At 38.8% G+C, this 14,299-nt stretch overlaps 1 pseudogene; it reads right to left on the bottom strand.

The window, feature by feature from the left end:
* Positions 1–10,857: 10,857 nt before the first annotated feature.
* Positions 10,858–13,689, bottom strand: LOC110295725 (transcriptional repressor CTCF pseudogene; annotated as a pseudogene).
* Between the last annotated feature and the right edge of the window lie 610 nt (positions 13,690–14,299).

Raw genomic sequence — 14,299 nt, 5'->3', positions numbered from 1 at the left:
TACAACATAAAAGTAATCTCGGTCCAGTAAGTCAAGAAAAATTAGCCTCATTTGAAAACACCCTTATGTAAATAAGTAGTACTATACTTGTACACAATGATTATACCTAGTAAATCTTCCAAATTTGCTTTACAATGTGAGTTTGAGAAATAATATAGTATATATATATATATATATATATATATATATATATATATATATCCTTTTCATCTTGTCCCTCCAATACTCTGTCTCTCTGTCTGTGTCTGTGTCTGTGTCTGTGTCTGTGTCTGTGTCTGTGTCTGTGTCTGTGTCTGTCTGTCTCTCTTTCTCTCTCTCTCTCTCTCTCTCTCTCTCTCTCTCTCTCTCTCTCTCTCTCAGCAATCTATTCTCCAGACTAATCTAGATGTCTATATAGTCACAACTCTCCTTGAACTCCTGGACATCTGGCCTCCATATCCTAAGTGCTATGATGACAAGTAGGCACTGCCATCTCCAGTTTATTCTGTGTTGGACATGGAACCTGGAGAATCTTCATCTTATGTTAGCATTGTACCAGCTGAACTACTTCCCCAGTCTTGTGTTGTACCTTCTTTAAGGGTCCTCTTGGGTAGTGGATAGATTAAAGTTCAGCCACTCTATGTAGAATATAACAGGTATGCCTGTTTTTCAAGTATTGCCCATGGCATAACATTTCTTACATGTACCTAGTTCAGAATCATATGGAGATAATTAATTAGGAAAATAGAAGTACCTAAGTCTTCAATGTAAGTAGCAATTCCTGGGAAAACTCACATTTTCCATAGTAATCTTTATTCTTAAGCACAGTTCCTCTGCCAGGACCCAATGAGTCTATGGTACCTCTTGTCAGAAAAGAACTGCCACATACACTATAGACCTGCCCTTACATGGCACTTGCTCTGCAACTCTGGAATTTGAAAGGATCACATTCTCAGATAAGACCTTCCATAGCAACCTCTATATTGTGACTCTGTCCTTTCTTGTTGGATAAGTTGAATCTGATGGCATGTATTATGTTTGGGGAGATATGGATGAAAATCTTCTTTGCCTGCATAGGCTGTCAGAAATAAATAAAATTATCAGTCACACATAAATCTGCTATGGTGAACAGTGTGGGTTTATTGGGCTCACTTGCCATGACATGGGAGATGAGATATTTATAAATGTATGGTAACTCCCAAACAGCCATAAATATGCAAAAAACTTACTTCACAATGGATTTTCATCCATTGTCCATAGCTGCAGAAATGGCATCCACCCCTTCAAAAGTCTGCTATCCACAGACTCTACCACATGCCAAGGCCCTAAGAATCTAGGAACAGAGCTATACACAACATGGAAGCAAGTCCAAGGGGACCTGCTTGGAATCTTAGGCAAGAATCTAATGACCTTCTCTATCCCTCATATGAGGTGACATCACCATTACCAAGGTCAAGTATATTTTATAATTAATCACAGTTGTTTTGATAAGCATTGTAAAGGCTATTAAATTTAGAGGACTGCATTCTCCAAGAGCTTGTGACTGTGAGGATATCACTGTCACCATTTTAGAACAGTGTTTCTACAGAAGTCTTTAGCACTACAGCAGAATACCTACCACTTCTGCCCTTACTCTAAGTCTATGTATTCCATAAGGGTAGCCATAGAGCGAAATGAGAAAACTGGATATCAACTTATGAAGTATGCAGTGCCTGGACATGCTTTGCAAGCTCTCAGTGCTTGGTTGCTTAGAAATCTAAAACATGATGATCCATTTCCTTCATAGTATATGTATGTACATTAATGTGTAGTTTTGACTGATTCAAAGAGTTGTATCTGGACTCAGATGTCAGCTGAGATGGTCAGTGCACATTGCATGTGCTTCCCATAGTTAAATATTATTTTTTTCTTTTCTTTTATATGCTCCATTATTGTTCAATCAATTGGTCTAAGGAGTGAGGCCTTACTCCTAGGCTTTCGTTCTGTACAACTGTATGTCTGGTGTCCATGTGTGACAAAGTATTAACAGATATGTATAGATATATACTTTTTCATTACCCCATAGCTCCTGACATGGAACTACTAAATTCATTAGAAGTTCATCACTAATAAGGTTTATGACTTATTATGGGCCAATGATGTGATCAAATATTCACTTATGTATCAAAAAGCATCCAAGAAGATCTTAATTAGAAATATAGTCAAGTTTCTAGGTACTGAACATGGAGAGAGATTGATGACTCATCGGGAGAGAGTGTCAACATCTGTATCAAACCTATGCTTTTAATATACCCTTTTCCATTTCTTTCTTCCTATATCATTATGAGGAACATATCCCTGCATTCACAAGCCTTTAAAACAAGTGATTCAACAATAGGAGGAGACTAGAAACCCAGATTGCTGAGAAGTTGTCCTACAGGGCTTGGAATTGATATCCATGGTAGGGGACAGTCTTTCAGATTTAACCCCATCAGCTCCTGGGAGTAACTGTGGGAATTCAGATGAGTGCTCAAGCAAACTCTTTGGGTCTGTAAAAAAAACAGAAGATTTTCATGATGTGGACAACCTATGTACCAGTGTGAGAAGTGCTGTGAGCATGCAAGAAATAAAGAGAGTTGAGGAAGTACCTGTGGCAGCAATTATTCATCAATTTGTTAGTTTGATTATACAAATACTAGACAAGCACTAACTCCATGAAGGAAGGGTTAATTTCAGGTCATGGGCAAAAGAGTTTATTAAGATGGGGAAGGCATGGTACCAGAATTGTAAGGCAGTTGCTCAAATTACATCTAGAGTCATGAAGCAGAGGGAAATTAGTGTTGATAGAATTACAACCTATGATGTGGTGACACTCATATTTAGCTCTTTCCACTACAATTAACCAAATAAAGAGAATCTTTTATAAATTGGCCCAGAGGAATGTTTTCCTTCTGAAAATACACTAGGTTACCCTCTGAATAGGTTTGTGAGAGATGAGTTGAATTTAAATGGGAATAGCCTCTCAGTGTGATTGGTATCATCCCCCATAAACTAAGAATTCATATTAAATATGAAGAGGAAAATGAGCTGAGAAACAGCATTCATTGCTCTCTGCTTTCTATAGATACAATGGGACCAGCTGTGTCACATTCCTGCTGCTATGACTTTTCCACCAAGATGGACTATATATACTTCAGAACTGTGAGCCAAAATCGACATGCTTCCTGTTCTAGTTTCTTTTACATTGCTATAACAAACACTATGAATAAATACAGCTTAGGAACAGAGTTTTATTTGGCTGACACTTCCAGGTCATAGAACAATACTGAGGGAAGTCAGGGCATGAGCTGCAGCAGGAACTGATGCAGATACCATGGAGGAATGTTGTTTACTGGCTGTTTACTGGCTTTATGGTGCTACATTTCTTTTATATCCCAGGCCCATCAACCTAGGCATGGTGCTGCGCATAGTGTAATTGACCCTCACATATCAATCTTTGTAACCTCCTTCAGTCTAGGCAGGCTGGTTCAGACCATACACCACTGAGGCAGGGCCACCTGCAGTGCTGCTTCTTCAACTCAACTAGTTTCCTTTGCTGTGACACTGTCTGCCACCTGCCATGAGGCGAACCGGTTCTCCAAGATTTTCCGGAGTTATCTACTACCTGTGAATCTGGGGAATTACTGCTAAAAGGCTGTGTTGACAACGTCAAGAAACTTGGCGTGATAGGGAATGGGTTTCCCTCCTTATAAGCGCAGACTCTTTATTAAACATTCGAACCTTGAACAGACTAGCATATCTTGGTTTCCATTATTTCTCGACCCGCCTAGATTCCCTCTTCTCTTTCAGCTCCAGTTGCCTCCCAGGCTCGAACCGGTACATGAGAGCCGCAGGCCGGCCCCAACAAATCTTCAATCAAGAAATATCCCAGCCGGGCAGTGATGGAGCAACCTTTAATTCCAGCACTCGGGAGGCAGAGGCAGGCAGATTTTTGAGTTTGAAGCCCGCCTTGTCTACAGAGTGAGTTCCAGGATAGCCAGCGCTATATAGAGAAACACTTTCTCGGAAAACCAAAAAAAAAAAAAAAAAAAAAAAAGAAAGAAAAAGAAAAAGAAAGAAAGAAAGAAAGAAAGAAAGAAAGAAAGAAAGAAAGAAAGAAAGAGAGAGAGAGAGAACGAGAGAACGAGAGAAAGGAAGGAAAGGAAGGGAAAGGAAAGGAAAGGAAAGGAAAGGAAAGGAAAGGAAAGGAAAGGAAAGGAAAGGAAAGGAAAGGAAAGGAAAGGAAAGTCCCAAGGGTCAATCAAACACGGCAATTCTTACAATTGAGGTTCCCTATTCTCAGTTGGTCACAATGTATCAAATTGACAATAAAAACTAACTAATATACTCCATTAAAGCTACTTTTTTCAGGATACATTATTGAACTGAGAGTGTAATAAATTGAGAGGTCATTACCCATTGACAGGGCACTCATGGCACCAATGCCTTACATAGAATAGCACAGGCCCCAGTTCTATAGCTGACTTTCTCATGTGTAGTATGGCTTGATGAGACTTCTGACATCATAACATAATTATTAAAATAATATCAAATCAGCATGTGAAAATCATTGGAGACATTATTATATGCATAGGTCAGTCCTCATTCTCCTAATAGTGAGCCTGAGGACCTCCCTTGTGACTGCTCCTATTGAGTCAAAGAGAAGAACTGAAAGAAGGCAAACATTTGGACATACGTGAGTTCCCTGTGAAGGAGAATAAAGAAAAAATAAACCTGCCTTGAATTTAAATCTTCTAATTATCCATAATTTTCCAATATTTTCTTTTTAATCATAGAGGAAAAGATTGATTTGTAGGTTCTTACTACTAAAAGAAAAAGCAAAATAAAAATGCAACTACAATATATCATTAGTAGCATCCTTCTGAAGGAAGTCTCATTTGGATTTCCAATGGAGAATGAAAAAAAAATGTGTGTTATAGATTTAAAGTTCTACAGTTTGCCATAGCAGAGAAGGCAGCTAAGACCTGAGGACTTTGAGTCTCCTGCTAGTTATCACATGTTGCATGGTTTAACAAATTTCAAGAGATCAGAGATTTGTAATCTGTCTGTCGTCTGTCTCTGTCTCCATAATCTCTCTCCTCATTTGTGTATGTGTGTGTGTGTGTGTGTGTGTGTGTGTGTGTACTGGGAAGTACATGAATGTACATTTGGAAGGCAGAGGATGCCCATAGAAAGCAGTCATCAAACACTGCACACTTTGCTTCCCTCTTTTCTTCCCTTCCTCCCTTAATTTTCCTTCCCTCCTTCCCTTCAATCTTTTCTTCCTAGGTTTAATCATTCTTTTTCCAAAAATGTCACTCATTGACAAGGTACTCTCCAAGTAGATTAACCTAGCTCACAGTTATAACTCAATGATCTGTCTCTGTCTCCCCATTGCTGAGGTTACTGGAATGCATTGGTAATACATGTGAGTGCATACCACTTCACCTGACTGTTATTTTAAGAAGTTGAGCATATTATATTACAAATGTATCAGACAAAGGACAAGTAGAATGAAGAAGAGGAGGAAGGTAGCTATTGCAGTTTTATAAAATTTTTTTCTTTGAAATTATAATTGCCATGTTTGCCCTTTTCTTTCTCCCTTCAACCTCTCTCATGCACACCCACCTTTCTGTTGCTGTTGATTATGTCGTTAGTGATGGCAGTGGTGATGTGCTTGTTTCTTTGTGTGTGCATGTGTATATATACCTAAGTTTTAACTATATAAATATATCCTGCTCAGACCATAAAATGGCTTTTTAAATGTAACTTCTTGGAAATGAACTCACGACTTCAAGATTGCAAGACAAAAATTTTTACTGAAAAAGGCATCATCCTAACAGCAGAATTTTGCTGAACAGGTAGACTGTAGTCCTACAAAATGGTATTAAAGTGTTATTTTTTTTCTGCATCTGATAAGAAAGAGTAGTTAGGAGAGCTCACCAGATCTTTGCTTCTAGAAATCCATATGTGAACCTCTTGATCTTTCAGTTGCTGTAGCATTTGTCCAATTCTTTCTAATTGCTCCATCAACCAAGACCTGGATTTTGATAGCAGCTGTTTCAAAAACAAAGCCACTTCTGCAGATATCAGTGTTCTATTTGCTTTTTGTAAGCCTTGTTTTCAAATCTTAGTTACATTAAATTAGTAATTTAAGTTAAGAGCTTAGAAGACAAAAATCTTTGTATGTCAACAAAACTAACCGGCCAACTAAACAGGTGCTAAAATTTTAATCAGAATTAAGAAAGTTCCTTTGTAAGCTAGGCAGAGTGTTATGTTCCTATAATTCCAGAGTTCAAGAGTTGGAGGTAGGAGAATCAGAAGGATCAGAATTCAACATCCCTGTGGGGTTGATAATAACACTTTTAATGCTGAGAGAGGAACACTTTTTTTCTTACTTAATTGTGAGTCTGCTTTGAGAACATAGTGAAATCTTTTAAAATGGATGTATGTGTATGTGTGGGTGTATGTGTGTGTTTTCGTGCTGCTGTGTTTTGATACTTATGTGTGCGTGTGCTTGTATGTAGAGGTCAGAGATGGATGTCAGCAGTCACGTTCAGTTTATCTCTAGCTTACAACTTTTTTTTGTAGACTTGATCTTTCCCTGAACCTATTATTCATGACTTGGGTTGATTGTCCATGAGTGTTTGAATGTCCTAGGGAATACTGGAGTGGCCACCTGATGTACTATTGACAATTGTTTGGGGGGTTTTATTTTTCAGACAGACAGGGTCTATTTGAACCAAGAACTGGTTGATTTGGCTAAACAAGACAGGATCTCATCCCCAATGCTTGAATTAGAAAAAATATGCCATCATATGTAGTGTTATTTATGGAACCTCAGGATCATGCTTGGGTCTTCAGGCTGTAGGTCAAATATCATATTGACCCTAACCCAAAATCTCTTTTGAAAACTTAAAAGCAAAATATATATCATATCCATATTGGAAATTAAACCCTATAAACCCAATTAGAGCATGGAAAAGATTTTAGATTCCTAAGATTTTTCCAGAAAACAACAACAAAAAAAGACAACAAAAACATTGAAAATGCTGTCAATAGCATACTCTCCAAGCATTTCAGTGGTTGGGAAAAGAATTGAGAAGAATCAAAAGGAATCTCTGGCACAGAAATTGAGCTTCGAGCAGAACTGAATTCTTTGTGGAATAGGTTCCACCAGCAGCTGTTCTACGAGTGCCTACAGAAAAGTTTCATAGGTTCTTAAGGAACAAAAACATCGGTAGAGGCATGTTCAAGACAGTCACTCAGTCTGTGATACACTGCCACTGTAATTAGTCAAATAATGTGTGTGTATGTGTGTGTTTTTTATCATTATAAACTTGTTTCCACTGTTTTAATTGCTTTGTAGTAAGAAAAACATTTACTCTACTTAGGTATTCATTGGAAAATTTTAAAACATTATTATTAGCAATTAAAATGCCACTGTATTTTTCAAATTGCTTTTCCTGTGTCATTGAACCAGTAGACACCGGGTTGAATTCTACTTTAGTGATGGCAGCTCCACGTCGAACAAAAGGAAAAACCAAAGGCTAGGGTGCTGAACAGTGAATCTCAACAGAAGTTGCTCATTTGGAGATGCAATCATGCTGCAAAGCATTTGTGTAGAATAAATCAGTGTAGTGGGAAGACTGAAAGAGAGGAAGAAAGCAAGTTATTCATCCAAAAAATAAATAGGCCCTTGAGATATAGGGAACCATTTACTTTTACCCATATTGAAGACTTGGGTAGTTGAGTGTTTTTTACAATAAAAGCAAAACACACTGAGGAAAAACAATATAAATCCCACACAAAGAAGTATGAATGGTTTAGTGGAGAGAAGACTTGATAAAAGCAGGAAGACTTGAGTTCAATCAATGGGACAAAAAAAATCAAACAATATATATGTTCCTGTAATTTGAGATCTCAGTAGATAGAGGCAACAGTAGTCCTCCAGCTTTCTGGCCAGACAGGCTGGCCTAATCAGAGAGTTTGGAGCTCAATGAAAGACTATCTTAAAACATATGCCAGGCATATGAATGAGAAATAAGTATTCTGATATCAGTCTCTGGTTTTTACATGTGATGATATGGGTAGCAAACACATACACACACACACACACACACACACATATATACATTACATAACACATACACCACACACAAAAAAGAAAATAGAACAAAATAACAATAAAATATTTGCACTCTTATTTGACAAAATACAATAACCTGCCACCTGATAATAGACAGTATGAGTCATAACAATTATTTCTAAGACCAACAACACAGTAAAAAAGATGTCAGAATAGGTAGGTGTTCATATTATACATTGGTTGCTTTTGAACAACCTAAACAATGGATATTACTTTCTGAGAAAGAAACTTAGGATTACATATATTTGGACATATTTTTAACCTGTGTGTTTGTGTATATTTATGTATTTAGGTAGGCACTTGTACATAGGCAAATCTCAGTTTTTGCTTAGGGTACTGATCATCTTGTTTATTGTTTCTTTGTTTGTTTTTCATTTGTTTCTTGAGACAGGGTTTCTCTGTGTAGCCCTGGCTGTCCTGGAACTCACTCTGTTGATCTGCCTGCCTCTGCTTCCCAAGTGCCGGGATTAAAGGCATGCGCCTCCACTTCCTGGCACATCTCCCTTAACCTACAACTCACTGATATACACATCTGGCTCAGGTATTGTTCTGTTCCTACCTTCCCACTCATGTCATATGACACATGGATTCTGGGGATACCAGAGGTTCTGAGAATCAAATTGAGGCTCTAATTTTTACAAAGCAAACAATTACATAGCCTAGATGTTACCTCTTGCTTATATACTAGACACTAAAGCATATATTTGGGCTGCACTGATGATGTAATTACACCCAGTTTTAGCCAAATAGCCTTTTTCCATATGAAACAAACAAAAACACACTTCTCCTATAAAATTCCATCTAAGATATTTTTCTAGGTCAAACAAAATGTCACCACATGCAAATTATAATAATCTTTGTATAAGGGTTGCCTCACAAAATACATGATTTGAGACTTCATCATCTCCATTGATGCTTCTACTTCTCTTCCAAAGACAATTTCAGAATTGTGTGATTTAATCACTAGAAACAAGTTACCATATTTAAAGTTTTCTTTTATAGTTATTACTAGTTATTTGCTAAGTTTTAGGGGCAATTTCCATTCACTAACCACTGTTACTCTTTAGATAGACACCACATCTGTCACACACAATGAGCTTGTATTCTGTTCTCATATTCTCTTTCTAATGTCATAAATTTTAGTACAGGAAGACTGTGTCTTCATACTACTAATGTGACTGTTTTCCTTATCAAGGGGAGGTTGCCTGCTCACTAATAACTTGGTTAAATAAATAAATGTCACAGTGATCATTTGGATGAGTATTAAACCACAGCAGAAAGACTGAGAAAAGCTGTATTTCTTACTTTGTGAGGTCTCTAATGAACTAGCCATGGGATCTATACAGAGATAAACCTAAGACGTAGTGCCAAGGAAGTGTTTGATCCTCTCAAAAATTGAGAGTAGCTGATCTGATGTAACTCAAAGCAGGTTCTTTATTCTATTTGAGATGGCTCACCCCTCTCATGGCTCACTGATTTCACCCAAGACGGTTTTGGTGGTGGGGGCAAGGCTTTATAGTAATCAGCAAGTGGGGCATAAGTGTGCAAGTGTCTATTTGGCCTGTATAAAGCTATTATGGCCATTTAACATAATTGGTTGGCTCTGGGAGTCATACCATAAACTTAATTTCATCTCCCCTCTGCATTGGTGGGCTTGTAGCTTGGGGGTGCAGGTTTGTTGGGGAAATAACATGGAAACACTGGTGTTGTTGAGGGTGGAACCTGAAGATGCTGGTCTTGATGGGGATTAGCCTAAAGAGTGGAGCTATGTTCAGGTTTTGTTGGGGAACAATTTGTAAACTAATTAGGTACCAGCTCAAACTTATGTCAGGTTCTCTAAAATAGAGTCTATACTTGAAATATTTGGCCTCTCATCTGCTGGAAATATAGCTCATGTGGTAGATTGCTTACTTAACATGCTTTAACATGGTGGCACATGCCTGCAATATCACCTCCTGGAAAGTGGAGGAAGAAAAAAGAACTTGTATATGCTTTGCATTGTTTCAGCAGTTCTAGGATATAAACATGCTAGGACATGCACTCCGCACTGTGAGAGGTAACACCAGCATCTAATATTCTTCATTTCTCCAGATGTCTCAAGAACATCATTTCACTGAGACCCATTCCTCTACATCTGCAAGAAAAGACAACATAAATTCCACTGCTTCTTCCTCTAGTTAGTATTCTATCCTCTTCTCTGACTCATAAAGGATGCCTAATGAAAGCTGTGGAACTTGGTCATGCTTCCATTATATATTTCTTGTCCAACTGGCATGTAGTGCTTGTCACATATATGGCCTCATAGCTTCAGTTAATGTTAAATTTAACTTAAAATTAAGCAAACGAACAAAGATGTTTTTCTAGCATGCTCCCCTATCATCCTTTCTCTGCTGTTCAAAGAGGGTTTTCTTTCATTTTTTATTTTTCAGTCTTTTTTATATATTTAATTTTTTTTATGTATCTACTTTACATCCCACTTACTGTCCACCTCTAGGTCAGTCCTCCTCCAACAGTCTCCTTCCCCTTCCCCTTCCCTTCTTCTCTTTGTTGGGTCTTTTTGTGTTTTAGGTATCAGAGTAATTGTAGCTTCATAGAATGAGTTGGGTAGAGTACCTTCTCTTTCTATTTTGTGGAATAGTTTGTGAAGAACTGGGATTAGATCTTCTTTGAAGGTCTAACTAAGGAAGTGAAAGATCTGTATGATAAGAACTTCAAGTCTCTGAAGAAAGAATGATGGCTATTGGCTGGTTCTGTTTGGGATGGTTGGTTCTTCCAGGAGGTCTCCCTCTCCTCTTCTTGGCAGGTGATGGGGTTGCAGCCACAGGCTGAGGATGAGGCTCTGGTTCAGGTTCAATTTCTGTAGCAGGCTCCTCCTCCTCATTGTCATTGAGATCTGGCTCAGCATTTTCACTATCTGAGGAGTCTTCTTTTTTTAGATCGCACCTTAGTTTTTCTTCCTCATTTGTTCTTCTTTGTCTCTCCTCCGTTTTCCCCTTCTACACCATCTGGACCAGCACAGGTGTCTCCATGTCTTGCCACTGTATTCTGTAGTGTTAGTGTTTTCTCACACTTGGAACAGACAAAGGCTACAGGGACAAAGTTGGGATTGTGATAGAGCTTGAAATGCATATCAAGGAGCTGTTTCTGCCTGAAAGTCTTGTCACAGTGGCTGCAGGCATAAGGTTTCTCCCCCATGTGAGTGCACTTGTGCATGATCACATGCCTCTCCTGTCTACAAGCTTAATCATACTGCTCACACTTGAAGTGCTTCTCATTTTTGTGCGACTTTTGATGCTGAATGAGAGCATATTGCTCATGAAACACAGCATCACAGTAGTGACATTTTTTGCCTTACTCAATATAGGAATGCTGCTTTTTCAAGTGAATTTCTAAATCACGTTTTCGGGCTATGACAGTGTCACAATGGGGACAATGAAATTTGGCCACATTTTCTGTGTGATTCTGTAAAGTGTGTGTCTTCATTGTACCACTCTGAGTAAACTGAACAAGACAAATATAACATTCAAAAGTTTTTTTTTCCCTAAATGAGTTCTCATATGTCTTTTCAGCTTGTATGTGTAACGGCTGGCATAACTGCATACATTTCACTGGAATCAGTGCTCTCCAGTATGAGAACAAATGTGTCATTTTAATTTGCTGGCTTCTACACTGGCTTAACCACACATGGAACACTTAATTGGTTTCTCATTAGTAGTGTGTTTATAACGACGATACTGCACCAACTCAATACTCGTCACAAAGGCCGAGTTGCAGTCTGGCCACTTGTAAGGATGAGTGTTTTCTTTAAACCTACTTTAAAAAAATTTTTTTGTTGGCTTCAGAGACTTCATATTACCAACCACTTTCTCTGCATTAACCTCAGACAGCAGTCATTCCTATTTTTCTTCCTCAAAATCATACATGGATACATCCACATCTTTGTCCTCCTCTGTGTAAGGAAGTTTGTTCTTTTGGGTTTTCTTTGACCTTTGGGCTGGTGGCTGATAGTCCTGGTATTTCTTGCCTTCCTAAGGGGGAAGCTACCCCTGCTCATGTGTCTCCATCTCTCCACTGGCACCCACTTTCACTACCTGAAATCTGTCAGACAAAGGTAAGATGTGATATATCATTGGATCACTTTCTGCAAAGCCCTCTTTAAATACTTCATTCTCATAAGCCCCCTAAAGTTCTTCTACTGAAGTAGTAAGCAACAGGTACAGGGACAGGAACAGGTACTTGGACTGGCTGAAGCTCTCCTATGTTAATGGACTGTTCCTCCATATTTACAACCTGCAAGGTTATGATCTGGGTATCGTCCACTGTAGCCTCAGCTTCAGGCACCACTGTACCCTCCATTACTTTAGTCTTCATTTGGAGAAGGGTAGGATCCAGCTGTTCCATCATTACCATCTGTATACTGCTGTAGACATCCTGGAGGAACTCACCTCCATCTGTCTGGATCTGGGGCAGATGGCAAGCATCTTCTTCCTGGCCCACTTCCTGCATCACTGATATGTCTTTTTTTTTTTTATCCTTTCCTATAATGAAAGTTTCAGACTCCTCCACAATGGCTTCAATGGTCTCACCTTCCGTTTCCCCTACCCAAACATGACTCTCACTGTTGTTCTCCTTCCTTGTCCTGTTTCTTGTGTCCTTCCCATTTTCTTCAGAGCCAGCTCATTCTGAAGGCAGTAAAGTTTCCTGAGGACATTACTTTGCTGTTATATGGCTGTTCTCCGTGGCTGAAAAATCAGTTTGAGGAAGAACAGCAGAACCCCGATCTCCAATCCCTACCTTCCAGTCTGTCTGGTAGAGCATGGTGTTCTTTGTGTATAGATTTGTGGTCATTCTTTGCCCCAATCCCCCTTCCCACCACTGCAGCTGCTCTGTGGCCACTCCACCCCTCCTGCCACCTGGCCTTCCTAGTCAGCTCCGCCTGCCTGCTCTGGCTACTACTACTGTCACCAAAGGAGCAGTTCCCTGCATAGTTTAATGGCTTCACATGTTTGGACACAAAATGACAGCAGTATGGTGCAGTGCACCTGCATCAGCACTAGGGCTCGGTAGGGGGGCGTGGGGTGTAGGGGAGGGGCTGCCCTGAGGAGAGATTTAATCTTAAGGTGTTAAGTATATACATGGAAAAACTGTAGAGAATCTGTCTTGGTTTTCATAAAAAGTGTTTTCTTTCACTAATAAAAAACTGTGTAATGTACTCGCTTAAGGTAAGATAATAACAATAATCTATTAGAAAAACTGCATTCTTGACAAATCTCTTCCATAAGCCATATCTCTATATTGAAACACCATTTTTTTGTGAAGCAAAATAATGGAAGTTATAAAAACAAAAACAAAAAAACCTTCCTTTAGATATATTTGCTAATTGTGTGTTTGTGTAAATGTCCATATGTCACATAGCACATGTAAAAGCCAGAGGAGAAATTGAGGGGAGTCAGTTTCTTTTCTTCACACCATTGGTCCCAGAAATTGAAATCAATTTGGCAGCTTTGGTAGCAAAAGTTTTTACCTGTTAAGCCATTTAACATTGCTGGTTCTCCCCTCTGAAGGCTCTGGTTATTACAGAAAAGGGAGCAAAAAGAATGTAAAAGCCATAGGTGGTCACTGTAAGCAAATTTTGTCTTATTGACACAGTAGGGCAGGTACATGAATGAACTCACAGTAATCATGGCAGGAGGCATAAAACCTAGCCAAATAACCTAGCTTAGTAAGACCAAGCCAGGTCAAGTCTCAGCATGGAGAGGGCAGTTGAATATAAGGAGACTCTTGGCAAATATTAACTACTGAAAGAGTGGGAGCCTGTTTTCTCTGATGTAGCCTCTGATAAGTCAACCAAATTCCAGTAGAAATTCATACAACCAAGACAGTAAGATAAAGAACCCAAAATTGGATAGGTAAGGAATGTGGTGGTTAAATCTGAGTAAAGTTTGGGTAGTGAATATGACAAAACCCATCACATGAAATTCTCAGTGAACTAACACTTTGTTAAATCAACTTAACATAAGGGAAGGAATTTGTAGTCAACATGACAAAGTGGTTAAAAACAATAGAACTTTTCTCTCCTTGAATAAAAAAGTCATCATTCTGGTTTATTTCCAACAGGACAGCTGCAGCTTCTCAGATATAGGTTGTCCTTTA

This window comes from Mus caroli, unplaced genomic scaffold (genome assembly GCF_978045245.1).
Source record: "Mus caroli unplaced genomic scaffold, Mus_caroli_1 scaffold_1, whole genome shotgun sequence".
In the NCBI taxonomy this organism is placed as follows: domain Eukaryota; kingdom Metazoa; phylum Chordata; class Mammalia; order Rodentia; family Muridae; genus Mus; species Mus caroli.
The sequence above is the reverse complement of the archived record's forward strand: the minus strand, read 5'-3'. Positions and strand labels throughout refer to the sequence as shown.